Source organism: Aptenodytes patagonicus, chromosome 6, assembly GCF_965638725.1.
Source record: "Aptenodytes patagonicus chromosome 6, bAptPat1.pri.cur, whole genome shotgun sequence".
Lineage (NCBI taxonomy): Eukaryota > Metazoa > Chordata > Aves > Sphenisciformes > Spheniscidae > Aptenodytes > Aptenodytes patagonicus.
The window spans coordinates 49,074,182-49,088,928 of record NC_134954.1 but is presented as its reverse complement, the minus strand read 5'-3'; the positions used below and the strand labels follow the sequence as shown (position 1 = coordinate 49,088,928).

The window sequence follows — 14,747 nt, the reverse complement described above, 5'->3', positions numbered from 1 at the left end:
CACACAGATAATCAGGAACCACCACCATTGCCAAAATTCTGTTTTACAACTGAGACACAAGCCTGACACATAAACCTTTAAAAAGCCTCCATCCAGATTTGGGAGGAGTGAGGCAGATCATCTTATATAGCAGCACATAGGGCATGAGGGGGATTGCACTATGAAATTTGCCATTCTGGCAGCGAGCACTTCCAGGATTATTTAGTGAATGGCACATACACTCCTTACTCCACTCTGGAAATGGCTTTTTTGATGTTCCTTGCACTTTGAGCAGATCCCTATTACATATTACAAAACAGCCTCCTTGAAAGGTCTAGCAGAAATTACAGCTTGTTTGAGATTTCTCAGAAGTTATAACAATCTATAACAAAAGCTTGCAAACAAGCTTCTATAATTCACTTATGGAATGACAAGCTAACACCTCACCAAATACAGAGTTTAAGAGGACTGATCTACCTTTCCAAGAGCAGTAATCTTTGCTTTTCACTAATTTCTCAAGCTCTGCCACAACCTCAGAAGGTTGCATAGTTCCTTGCATACTGTATTTCTGTTATCTTAACTGCAACCATGAAATAAGCAAAAACTGCAATTGTAAAATGGCAAGTCACAGTCATTCTACTGACGTTTAAAAGAATGATGAGAGTCCAATGCCCAGAAGCCAAAGATACAAATACAACAATTACCCGCAGAGCCCACTTGCACAATCAGACCCACTGTCAGTGCTTGGAGGACACTTGGAAGAGGGGGAGTGTTGGGGTTTTTTTTCCCAGATACGTAAAAATTCATGGACCAGCTGCCCCAAAGACTGCTGGTTCCAAAAGAGATTCTAAAGTCCACAAACACTGAACAAATATTTATGAATATGAGAAAGTGATCAGAAATTTGAAGGAAGAACTTGTAAATTCTACAAATCCTTAAATACTTGATTAATGAATAAACACCTGGAAATAGCAAAACTTTACCCTCTGTGAACCCCAAAATACATGTCAGAAACCGTATCTCCCATCATGGGAGTAGGCAACAGTCTTCACTTACAAACTCAGTAGTTCATGTATACGGTATCGTATAAACTGCAAAGGTACCACACAGGTCTGAAGATTAACAGCAGTAAGTCCAAACTTCACGGGGGGGGGGGGGGGGAGAAAAAGGATGGACCTACAGATGTCTTAGAACAGACCACAACACTCAGATGCGAGCCAGCAAAGGCTCTAGCCTTTGTGGCTCCATAGATATAGGACTACAGACTAAATAAGGAATGGACACTTCCTGGAATATGTAGGAAACGCCTATAGATCACAACAGGTTCAGCATTAAGTATGTGTGTGTAGATGCTAGAAACAGGTATACCTGTAATGTTACTGCACTCTTGGCAGAAGGTGATAATTCTTGAACTTAAACTATGCAGCTGCACAGCAAAATAAAAAGGACCTCTCATTCCACTCCCATATTTCAGATGGCTCCCCCCAGCGATTACTGAAAGCAGCTGCCCCAAATAGAAACCAAATGATTTCTGGAGGTCAAAAGAATCCTGAAGTCAGTTCATTTCTGTGATATCCCTGATTTTTTTCCCCTCCCAACTCCAGAAAACATACTTAGACCACTTAAACTATTAAGAATCCAGAATTAATGACTTTGAGTTTACAGTATTGTAGGTAAGAATATCAGAACCACCATATCAAAGATGTTGTAAAGCCAAGTATTCTGAAACTAACAGAAACGTAACTAGAGAAACTTCAAGTGTAAGAGTAACACAGCAAACAATTACCTCTTTCTTCAAAAGAGTTACTTAAGTAGTCCAAGTAGCCATTTGAAAAAATCCTCCCCAAAACCCCTTAGCTAACAAAAACAGTTGGCCGGCTAAGGGTTTTCCCCCCCGTTATTGGAATTAAATCACGCTGGGATACTGTTTCTCTAGTATCAATAAAAAGTTAGAGCTAGATTCCAAATATGTGACACAGCTGCATTAAACTAGGTTTGAACAAGAAAGATTACATCTGCATTTCTATTCTTACCTGCTATTTTTATGCTTCATGGAAGAGCCACATTCCCTCCTTGCTCCAATGAATTGTATACGTGACAAGGAAACAAACAACCATAAGTCACAGCAACACAGACTTTTACGTCCTTGCCATAATAAATGAGAAGATGCTTACAACTGCTTTCTCCTCCTCCAGCACACCAGTCACCTAGCTAGGGGAAACCATTAAACAACTAGAGCTGTGAACCCATTCCAGCTTTCCACTTCTTTAAGTCATATATCATTTTTACATAGGAGTCATGGAGCTATAAATCATGTGAGACAGAATGAGAGCTAATTAAAGGGTCAGCTAAGCATATAATTTTCCATTGTTGCATATCAGAGAGCTCTAAAATTGGCCATTTTGTATAAAATATTGTCAAATACTAAAAGACATTTCAAGCGGATAGGTATTTTCTTCTAAGAGGTGGGAATTGCTATCTGAAAGACATCGATATTTAATTTCCTACTGTGGAAGCCCCAAGAAACCCCAAGTCAGCCTTTTTTTCTTTTTTAATAACAGACTTAAGTCTGCCTTGCACACGTGTTGCAGTGCAGTCTTGTATACAGCCTTTGAATTTAGTAAATTTTTTTCCAGTTAGAGCAAACTCCTATGCTTCTGAAAACAGAAATTCACAACCCAAGAAATCTCTCCATGCACTAAGGCAAAGCATTAATCAAATGCACCTAAATCTAGTAGTTAAACTTAAGTGTGAGCACTTCAGGCTATTACAGGATTCCTTTGCCAATAAGGTATGGCTCACTTGAGAAAAAACAATCTGTTTCCTGATACCAGATTTCTTAGTCAATGCAATTATGTGGTAAAAGATCTTCCTTGAAGGGTTAGAGGTAAATCTGATGCAGACATGGTAACTGAAATATATATCTCGCAACCCAAGAGGGCTTTTAAATATGCATAATATTACTGTGACACTTGCAGCATCCGTTAGTGGGTGAGAAACCCATTATACCAAGGCCATATTAAAATACAGCACGAGGATGATCCTCTAACTCAAAGAGCTTTTTCTCTAAAGGATTTTTATAGAGATATGGATATATGTTTTATTCCTTCTTCACCTTCTTTTTAGTGACCTAATAACTGTAGCTACTAAAGCAATTCATCAAACGCAAGAAAATTAATCTCAATCATTAACTATATACATTTAAAAATATACATATTCATCAGTCTCAATAATGTGTAACTGCAAGGAATAGTCAAGTGCTTATATGGCAGTCATACTCCATTTTTGTAACTTTGGTTTCCCAAATACCTTAAAACAAGGAAGAACAAATGTTTTTCCACTCTGAATATATACACAGGCTTGACAACTAAGCTTTAAAAATAAAGAGCATCATTCTTTTATTCTACTGAAGGAAAAAAAAAAGGTATGTGAAATTTTTTAAAAATACTTTTATTTCAGGCTTGACTGATTGGAAAAGGGGCTCAAAAACATTTTTATTAACAATGGGGCAGCATCCATCTGAAGATTAACATTTTACTTGGGTATACCAAGTATCCCAGCGAGTTGCTGGCCACTCTTGCAATTTGTAGAGGTAGGCTGCAATCAGGAAGGGGGACATGGATCAGATACACAACTAGGTCAAATACTAAGTTTACCAAGCCAACACAGGGGTTAAGAAATTAGAAAAGCCAAGAAATACAACTACTGAAGGAAAGGCCAAAGACCAAGGCATTAAGCTGCCTGAGGGGACAACAAAGAGGCAGGTATGGAGGATGACCAGGAGTGGCAGGAACAAGCTGCAGGGGCCAGGCAGGGCTGCCTGCAGTCAGCCCACGAAGCCACAGCTCACTCCCACAACCTTCAAACCTGAAAGATCCCAAGCAATCTTGAGGAAGTTTTTCATCTTCACACTATCCTACTAACTCTAAGAAGCATTTGGCAGTACTCTGATAAGTGAATTAAGTTCTGCCTATGGCTTTTTGGAAAAACATGAAATACAAATCCTAGTAACAAGCATTCTACAGAGACTCTGACAGTGCTTAAAAAACCCACTAACGCCCATTTTTGAAAACCAGCCCATTCAGAAATGCAAGCTGAAATGATCCTTTTAAACAACATAAAATACTTCCGTGGCCCAACGCCAGCTACTTCAACCTTATAAGTAATTTTAAAATATATTTGGTTTTTGCAACAAGTCATTGACATGAAAGGAATTTGAAGGTTCTCACAAGAAGGAAGAAGCAGCATGACAGTAGCAACATAACAATAAATGGCAGGAACAGATTCAAAAGTGTGTATATATATAGTCAAAAATACATAATCAGAAACATTCAGAACTTTGATGCAGTGTCACACAAAATGTGATCTCCAGCTCTGTAAAAACAAGACCCACTCCATACCAAGCATCATGGTAATACTACACATTTATACAGTAGTAGTGTACAAAGCAAATCTGCCAAGACCCCCACGCTCAGCATGAAGCATGCTGTTGACTCCTAACTCCCCATGACAGTTCCCATAGTTATCACAACCACATGGTCAAATAACCCTCTGATCAAGTGCGTACACCACATGAGGCAGGAAGCAGCCGCAGTGCTGCATGTAGAGATTACAAACCCCACAGACTCCTCTCGGCCACAGGCTCCTCACAGCCCTTCTGTGTCATGTCATCTGGAGTTCAACATCAGCATGTCTTTTTTTTTTTTTTTAAACATTCACCAAATCAGATTAATATAAATCTTTTCCTCTGAACAAGAAGGAAGTTTTCCTATCCTTGCTCAAGATCTAGCTGTCCACTTTACAGATGGAGAAGGACATTCAAATCCTTTCTTACAAAACTACTATACAGAAACTTGATCAATATTCTAATTTACAGTTAAGGAGGCAAGGTGAAAAGCTTCTGAGAGCTACAAATAACACACAAGAGATCCACGGGGTTCCTTCAAGGGCAGTGTTTTTTCCCGCTCTTTTAAACTGCAACAACAAACCGCCACCAAGGTATATGCAGAAATATTGGCTAATGCAAATTCACTGAAAGAATTAAAAACAAGCATTACAGCACAGCATTCCTGTTTTGTCTACCTCTCGCTTTCTCCTCCCTGTCCTATTTGAGTTACATGATAAATTTTAATTATGAAGGGGACAATTGAGACCCATCAAATTTACAGAGTTAACATATGGCATTGCAACATAGTTGACAATATAACCAAATTATGAAGTTGACAATATAATCAAATTTTGACATTAGTTCTGTCAACATTTGTTACTACTGATCATCAATGCAACTTTCTCTGATGCTTGCTGAAGTTTGTAAAGCTCCATTATCTAGTTTCTGAAGCTATTTTTGTAGCATTCTTGAGTCGGTGAGACTAACCCACATGCTGAGGAAAGACAGCAGAATTTGACTGGAAATGTTTTCTCAAACCTGTTTGAAAGAGAAATAAAATACCAGTGTAGGCAGCTCTTGTCTAGCCTTTCAGGAATATCACTTGCTCCAGAGCATCTATCACCTGCCTGCAGTAGAGAAGGGGTCCCGAGTACAGTGGATTTAGTCTTATTCAAACCTAGATCAGTAAAACTACAGCAGTCTCAGATACTTCTAAGAGAAGAGTGATTTCCATATTCAAAACTTATTTTATACATTTGCAGACAACATATATTAATTTTGAGCAGTTTAATACTATATAGAATAAGGCAATAGCACCAAACATCCCTACCCATATGTTACAGTACTTCATATTTTTCATATTGCCTATGGGACTAGGAGCGTCATAACTCCATTTTGGCTGCCCAAAACTGTCTATAATAAGGTTCTGCTGCTTCTGATGTCACCTGTCTAAAAGAATGTGCTGAAGTTCTCCAGACTGGGATCTGACAATATTTGAGCAAATACCAGTGAAACACGGACAAAGCACATCAAGCCTCTAATGCTGCTCCACATAGTAGTACGAAGTTAATTTCTTCAATCATTCCATAAGCTCCAGAAGCCAGGCTCTGGATCTAAACATTTGAAAAGCATTAACGAACAATTCAAGATTTACCATGATTCCTTAGGACAGAATTTACGGATTGTATAGCTTGCTTTTTTAAAAAAAAAGCTAATAGGCTCTTTAAATTACAAGATCATGTTTTGCCTCTCCTCACAGACTGGAGATGAATCAAGACAATCAACGTAAGTCATAAGAACAGCTACCTCCTGAAAAAAAACACCTAATTTGCTATAGAAGTTGGAAGAAAAGCGGGAGACTGCAAGACAAAAAGATTCTCTCAAGGTTAAGGCACTTGAATGCTGCAGTGCAGAATCTATCTGTAGCCTGGGCTCTACCACAGAGCTGCTAGTAATGCTAGGCAAGTTGCTTAAATCAATCCTTCCACAGTCACTAATTGTGCGTGCCTTTTCTGGGAGCCTAACTTGATAACTGTGAGCTCTAGTTTAGAGAAGTGCTGAATGCTCATGCTGCAATTCAAGGCAACAGAAGCTCTGCTGTGAACACACACTACATCATTCCAAGTGTTGACGTACCAGTCCCCACGACTCTCAAATTGAGCATCTAATATTGATGAAGACCTCTCTCTGTGCTGAAGCTCCCCCCCTATGTCAGGAGAAGGCCATTCATTTATGTCATGGAAGTGTTGCAAAGATTAATTTTATTTTTTTTTTACTGTTTGTGAAGCACACAGCTACTGTAGGCTGAGCACCAGTGAAAAGCCCACATTTTCAAGATAATGTTCAAGTGACAAGCCATGCACCAAGAGATCCAGGAAGAGTCATTTGTCAGTAAGCAAACATTACCTATCCTGTGCACAAAGCCTGGTGAGAGACCCACAGAAAAAAACAAAAATGACTCGTGATTATACACAACTGGCTCAGTTAAGGTTGTATAGACAACACTTTCTGGCATTTCCTAATTTTCAAATAGATAACTTTGCAACTTTTAAGTTGTCTTAATGCTGTTTGATGTCTATAATACAGGTATTCTTGTTTTTCTGATTAACAAAGGACCAAGTTCAGCATCAAACATGGTATTGACCATGCACAGGCCCCACAATCTACCAAATATGCAGCTTTCTGGCCTAGACTGCACCTACATTGCAGATAACAGACTGCAGAAATGGACAAAGGCAGAATCTTTTTCCATAAAGCTTTGACGCTGATTTATAAGGGGTTTTCTTAATTAGTAACATGTATTAAATATTCTCATTTTAAAAGAAAGATGAAGTGCATCTAGGCAGTTACATGGATTTGCAATTCCAAGTCAAAAATTCACCATCCAATTATTAGCAGGTGGCCAAAGGAAGAAAGATTATGCAATATTTTTTTTTTTGTCATATGCAGTCATGCAGAGATAGAGACTAGTTACTCCTCTGCTAGCTTGTATTAGCATTTCCACTATAAAATTCCCTTAGGAAGTTCCTATACCTTCTTTGGAAAGGTGCACAGGGCAGAGTAAGAACTTTGAGAATGTTTACTTAATATCTTACCCAAACTCATCTTCTCTGGGATACGTCTTGATAATGAGTCTCTACGCTCAAATTTTTTTTTCCCAGGCTTAGGAAAACAAGCTCATTTTTAAAGCTCAAAATTATGATAGAGACAAATAAACACTGTAAAGTGTAAACCAAGCTACATAAAAATCACATTATACTTTTTTCCCCCCTCTCCTCTCATTTTGAAGCATACTGTACTAATGCTGCCTGTCACATCACTGGTCCTTAAACTAATTAATCTTTGAAATTGAATCAAATTGTAATAGGACTAAGGAGACCTGATAGTCTACTGTATTTAAATGGGATGTAGTGAGAAGTGTCAAATTAAAACTCAAGAGCATGAGCTGTTAAACAAAATCTCCTACCATACGTTTAACTTTCTGGTACCTACACAAGTATATACAGAGAGAACAACGTGGCCTACAGCCATAACCACTTATGCTATAAACTCATTAGATCTTACAAGTTTAGTAATACTGAGTAGTGTGAAAAATTCAGTAGGTGGCGTCCTCTGCTGGGAATCAGCACTACACCGCCACCATTAAGTAGATCGATTATAAACCACTCGGTATGAGAAGACACTGGTTGTAGAATGGCAGCATTTTGGCTGCCATGCTGCACCAAAAGCCTCACAAAACATAAAAATACCATGGCACATTAAAAAAAAAAAAAGTATGTTTTAATGTCACAATATAATTCAAGCTTCACCTCAGTTAATTTTACTTTGCTCTCCTAACCTTAACCCTATCATTTCAGTCAGGTACAGAGTTGTTCTTCAGTGCCTGTAGTAAGCAGTTACATAGTCTTCCTTTATACACAAGACTTACCTTAGTCCTATAAGGATTGCCTTCCCTGCCACACAGATGCAAGTAATGGGGTGAAGGTCATCATATTATCACAGAGTGGACTGGCTTTGAGCTTTGTTTGCAAGAGGAGACTTTGTGAGACATCTCTCAGTATGATTCGGTGAGCTGTAGGAGACAAGATTACCCTACTTCGCACGCAGAATGAATGACTGTTGTGGTTTAACCCCAGTCATCAACCAAGCACCACACAGCTGCTCACTCACCCTCCCTGCCCCCAGTGGGATGGGGGAGAGAATGAAAGAACAAAAGTGAGAAAACCCGTGGGTTGAGATAAGAACAGTTTAATATTTGAAATGTAATAATAATAATAATAAATTGTAACGAAAAGGAAAACCCAGGAAAAACAAGTGATGTAACCGCTCACCACCCGCCAACCGACGCCCAGCCAGTCCCCAAGCAGCGATCACCACCCCCTGGCCAACTCCCCCCAGTTTATATACTGAGCATGACATCATATGGTATGGAATATCCCTTTGGCCAGTTTGGGTCAGCTGTCCTGGCTGTGCCCCCTCCCAGCTTCTTGTGCACCTCCTCACTTGCAGACTATGAGAAGCTGAAAAGTCCTTGACTTAGTATAAACACTGCTTAGCGACAACTAAAACATCGGTGCGTTATCACATTATTCTCATGCTAAACCCAAAACACAGCACTATACTAGCTACTAGGAAGAAAATTAACTCTATCCCAGCCAAAACCAGGACAATGACTTAGTTGCAGGTGTGCCCCAAGTCCTCCATACTTTCAGCACTGACATGTCTGCACCAGTTTGCCAACAGAAAGCCAAGAGTAATGAAATGTTGTTCAGTATATTCCAGAATCACAGCATTTTACCAATGCCACAACCCATCATCCTGTCACGCAGCAAAATCACCAGGAAAAGGTCTAGAAAGTTGTGAACCACGATGCATAATTAGGCAGATCCTGCATTCTGCCATAGAAGAAAGTGCATTTCAGCTATCTGTAAACTGAAACCTATTTATGCAGTCTCTGTGTTCAACACAAGCTCACAACATTTTAAAACCTATGAAACACTTAAACAGAGAAGGCTATGTAATTGAAAAGAATTTAGGTATATAACGTGAGGTGAAAAGGACTTTGGGTGTCTACAGCTTCTGCCTGTACTCATGTTTAGCTAAACCCGCCCTTCAATTCCTTATTATAAACGTTTAACACCTAAAAAAGTTGTTGTCAATAAAAAAAGTGTTATTGGATAATTTCACTGAGGAATGAAGTATTAGCAATATTTTCATAACAGCCAAACTTGCTCATATCCAAATAATCATCAATAATGTAAACAGCACAGTTCTAACATGCCTAGATATGTATTAGCACCACCTGTCATTACAAGATCTGTCTGGCAGTTCAACAGCAGCAAATTGGTAAGGTACCAATATTGATAAGAGAAGGACTGGAACTGCACTGATATAGTTAGATTGGTTTACAAGGCTTCTATTTTTACAAGCCTTGGCAGCTCAGGTTCTCTAATGAATTTTTAACGTGTCAATTAATATGTTTATAGAAAGCAATGTCGGCTTTAGCTCATACATAAGAAAAATCACAGCTGCATGCAGAATGTACAACACACGTGTTAAGATTCTACAGTTTACATTTGAGAGATTCAAAAGAATTATTGCAGACAATCTGATGAGAACACTCATCTAGAAAGGAAACACAATAAAATTGAGAAAGTTAATAGGCATGATTCACCGCTCTTGGAAATATTAGCTCAACTTCATGAAATGTGATGTATTGCAGGGCATAAGAAAAAAAAAGCTTTCATTTTGGCAAACAGAGTAAGACCCTGACCTCCTGTTATTAAAAGCCACTTTATACCAAAACAAATTACCAAGTATTTTGTTATTTTTACCAACATACTATTGATGCCATAAATTAAGCAATGCTTACTTAATAATATATGCTTCCGCTGAATGTAACTGTATTAAAATACTAATTACTGTTTTGCAGCACTTTCTCCAACAATGTAGAATGACATCAAATGACTGCACTGTGCAGATGCAATTTTTGTCGTAATTCCCCAGTTTGCTCTGTGGGTTACGTAAAACCAGAAAACAGATTAATTTTATGAAAAACATTTTTAAAAATCCTTAGGACACAAATTTTCAAAATGTTTTAGATGTTTTGTTTTAAAAACATTGTCATTTGTTAAATAAGGAAAAACAGACTTTCTATGGTATGATTATGCATGCTCTGTGAAGCTGCAGTAAAAAGAGAAATTTTACTTTTGAAAAGAACCCGTACATTTTGCACTTGTGGGCAAAATAACAATAGAAAATAGCCCTTCAACCAACATTTGAACTGCATCTGTAAAGTTAGCCAAGCAGAGCATCTGGTGAAAGTCTACCAACCTATGCAGCTAGAGGGATATTACGGTCACACAGGAGAGTGAAGTTCCTGTAATTCCTTCAACTCTCTGTGCATTCATCAGATGAGGATAAAAGATGCAAGCGCAGTCTATAGATTTGGGTAAATTTCCCTTTTGTTAACTGGGATATTATGGCATTTAACATCTGCTTCTACCTTCACAGCATCAGAGGTAATACAGGATCACATCTGATAAGATACTCATGCTTGTATCTTGACGGGTGACATACATTAAGTACTACAATTTTCTGAATGAAATGCAAAAGTTACAGGACTAAAATATTTATCTGCTACAAGTTGACATTCAAGGAATTTCAACGGTTTTAAAGCATATAACAAAGTGATAGCAGAATTTCAGAAAGCAAGCTATTCAGACTGCAAAGTCATCTTTTCTTCCCATTAACTACAGACAACCTAAGCTTTGCAGCGTATTTCAGTACACTAGAGAGAACCTGGCACTCCAGTTCCGTACTCTGTTACATCCCAACACAGCCTGACGAATGTTTCAGGATTTGAGACTACCACAGCTGTACCATATGTTCATTTTTAAAATAACACTAATGCCTCATTTCATAAATTCCTCAAACTCTTAGAACAAATATTCTCAAACCACAGTCCCTTGTGATCACCTGAAGAGCAAAGACTGCAACAACGGTTAAGCATCTGTTATGTTTTATGCAGCAATCCTCATTGCTGTTTGAAATCCAAGGACTTGCAGAGCTAATTAACTAAGAAGCCTACGCTCCCCCAAAAGATTATCTTCCACAAGGCTTTTTCCTGCTTTTATATAGCCTTATCCCTGAGCAACTGTACTCAAGTACGAAGACATCCTCTCAAATAAAACTTGGCTGAAGAAGTCCAAAAGAGGAAAAAAGAGATGCAGACAGTTGAGAACAGTTGGTTAAGAGAGATTCATGCTGAAGTGAGTAAGTTCATCCCTGGTGAGAGAGTGCACAGTGCAGACAGAGCACAGGGGCGATGGACAGCTCCCACTAGTGCGGAAAGAGGCAAGATGGCAAAATCTCTTGATACCAGCTAGTTTTTGTTAATACTTTTGAGTTTAACCAAGCATCCATTATATTATTCATCAGGGAAAAACACAAGAACTTGGTAACTTAGTGAAGATACCATGTAAGAAGATCGCTTCCTTTCTAATTTCTCACTACCTTATGGATTATTTAATCAAACAACAGAAAAAGAAGTTAGTAACGTGACCAATTTCACAACTCCCAGTTTCTGTTCCGCCTTCAGGGTTCACACAATCATATCAATCCCTGCTCACTGGAAAAGGTGTGAAGTGTAGAAAACCCGTATCTGAGGAGACCGAACAGCAGAAAAAAGCTTGAGGCCATGAAGGAATTCCTTAGCAACCAAAAAGAAGAAAGAAAAAAAACCACATCCCTCGTCCCACGCTCTAAGCAGTCTACTGACCTGGGGAGTTGGAAGGAGTAGTAAGATTACTTATTTGGAAAAGGAGAAGCAGCATAACCCATTCAAACCCATCTAGCATCAGCTCTAAACTGTGCAAAGAGACAGCTTTTTCTCCTTTTCAGAACTGAAGCAACAGGGCAGGGGGCAGCTGCATCCACTGGTGAGCACGATGCTGCCGTGAGAGGCAGAAGCTGCACAGAGCGGGTCCTCCCTGCATTCACCAGCCTGGGCATCTCACCAGTGCCCTACCATTACCTCTCATTCTGGACCTGCAGTAGCAGTGCTTTATTTACATCTGTTGCAACCACACAGAGGCGTCCTCATCAACTTAAGGTTTTTACACTACCATTTCATATTATATTTCATTCAGATAAGAAAACTTACAGGTTCTTGACAGTAATAGAGGACTTGTTTTGCACCTCATTTTTATAGTTTGTAAAAGACATCACTGAAGTAGCAACAAAGAGGATGGGAAACAAAACTATCATCTCCCTCCTCCTGTAAGTAGTAGTTAGCTGCAGTTAGATGTTCACTTTGAAGATTTACTTAAGCTTTTGAGTGGTGACAGTGCCACACTTTTCTAACTTTGCCAACTTTTCCATTTACAGACTTTTCCATTTGAGCTTAACAATAAAACCTAGTGCCCAGAAGATTTAAAACCCATGAAGAGAGTTCCCTAGTTTGTTTAGGAGTCAAAAGTCAACAGAAAACAAACATGAGCATTCAAGCATGTATGAATATTCTAACAATTCCTCCAAAACAAGGAATTTCGTGTCTGTACCCACAGAAAACACAACCTTGCACCTACTGCTCCTTTACACGCTTTAAAACATAGCGTCACCAGGGCTTAAAGTTTAATATTTTAAGCATGCCACCACCATGCACGGGCTCGTGATGAAGAAGCTTGTGAAGCCAAGCACTTACACTTAACGGGTAATTAGCTCATCAAGGATGACTCCTTCATGTAGGTTAATTCCTCCTTTGCTGAAGAAATTTACCTTTCCCAAAGTCGTCCTGATTTATAAAACAAGAAATCTGAGCTATGCTCATGCAACTGTTTTTTAAAAAGTCACTCAGTATGGAAGGAAAACAGAGCTCCGTCTAGCCTGGAAGCCCGGGAAAGAAGCCCCGTACCTTTCCGAGGTAAGAAAAATTGTTACGCAAATCTCATACACTGCTGAAGACCCTGACCTATTTAGAGGCGCGTCTTATCTTTTCTGGAAACAAACGCACAGCTGCGAGAGACGCCGATAAACCCCCTCCGCCAGGGCAGGCGGAAACCCCGGGGAAACCCGCTACCCGCGGCCCCACTCCGCGCCCGCAAAGTTTGCCCGGCGGCGCGGAGCGGGCGGGCTCGACCGAGGACTCCGGCTCTCCCGCGGCCGGGCCGGGCATCCCCGGCGCGCAGAGCGCTCGCCTCAACTCCTCCTCGCCCTCCGCCGCGCCGTGACATTGAACAAGGTCCCCGCCGGCACCTGCCGAGCCCCGGGACACCGCCCGCCCCTTACCTCAGCTGCCGGCGAGAGGGAGGGAGGGAGGGAGGGAGGCAGGGCGGCGCCGGCGGGCGGGCGGGCGCGCGCGGCAGCCCCGCTCCAGCCGGACCGAGGCGTCCGCCTTCCAACTCTGCCGGACCCCGGCGGCTCGCCCGCTACCGCCGTCCCGGCGCATGCGTCCGCCCGGCCCCGGCGGCCCTCCCCGGCCCCGCCGCCGCCCCGCCTCAGCGGGCTCCGGTGGGGCGTGCGGGCCGGGGGGGTCGCCCGTGGGGGCGGAGCCTGCGCGCTCGCGCCGGCAGCGGGGAGGCCGTTGGCACCTGTGGCCGCGTGTCTTCCCCCGCTGAGGGTAAGGGCTGCCCCCGCGCCTGCGGTGAGGGGCGACCTGTGACAGCGCCGCGGACAGAGGGCCGGGCTCACCGCGGGCGGCCCCGGCTCGGTCCCCGCCGCCGCCCGGGAGTTCGGACGCAGCGTCTGGGTGGCTCCGCTGAGGGCTGAACCGCCCGAAGTTGTGAGCGCTGCCCCCGGATCGCCGGCTCCGTCGGCGGGGTGCTGCCGCAGCGCCCGTCCCGCCGCTGAGGAGCCAGCCTGGGGCGAGGGGGCGGCACGACCGCCCCCCCGGTCCCGCCGCGCAGCGGGGCCCCGGGCGTCTCTCAGCGAGGGGGAACGAAACCAGCTGCTGCTGGAAGTATCCTCCTGGAGCACAGCGTGTTTATTTTCCCTGGGCAAACCCAGAGATGGCCGATCACCGTTACCTCATTATTTTCCGATTCCTCTGGGACTTCTCGTGCCAGAAGTACCACAGCCGTGTCGCAGAAGCAACAGCTTTCAAAAAAAAAAAAAACAAAAAAAACCAAAACACCAGCTGAATCACTTGCCCCGCTTCAGTTTCTGGTTGTCAGGGGTTTCTCTTTGTTTCCTAAATTTAAACAAACCGTTAGTGAGATTCCCAAACCTGTGAGTGGTGCAAAACAGTAAGCACTACTAGTATGTTCTGTTTTGTAAACTGTACAAAACTGTATCTTAAATATAATCATTACACTAGAAAACAATTTTTGTAAGTATAAATAGAAAAATAACAACATAAGTGACAGAAACATTAAAATCAATA

General features: G+C 41.5%; 1 protein-coding gene across 2 annotated transcripts in view; it reads right to left on the bottom strand.

Annotated features, from left to right (window-relative positions):
• Positions 1-13,710, bottom strand: part of ZNF385B (zinc finger protein 385B) — a 178,205-nt gene extending 164,495 nt beyond the window's left edge. Inside the window, exon 1 of one of the 2 annotated variants that reach the window (XM_076342501.1) lies at positions 13,655-13,710. The gene's annotated coding sequence lies outside the window, so the exon portion shown is untranslated. Of the gene's footprint in view, positions 1-8,294; positions 8,387-13,654 lie in introns of those variants that run through there. The other variant, XM_076342500.1, reaches the window with a different exon arrangement.
• Positions 13,711-14,747: the final 1,037 nt, after the last annotated feature.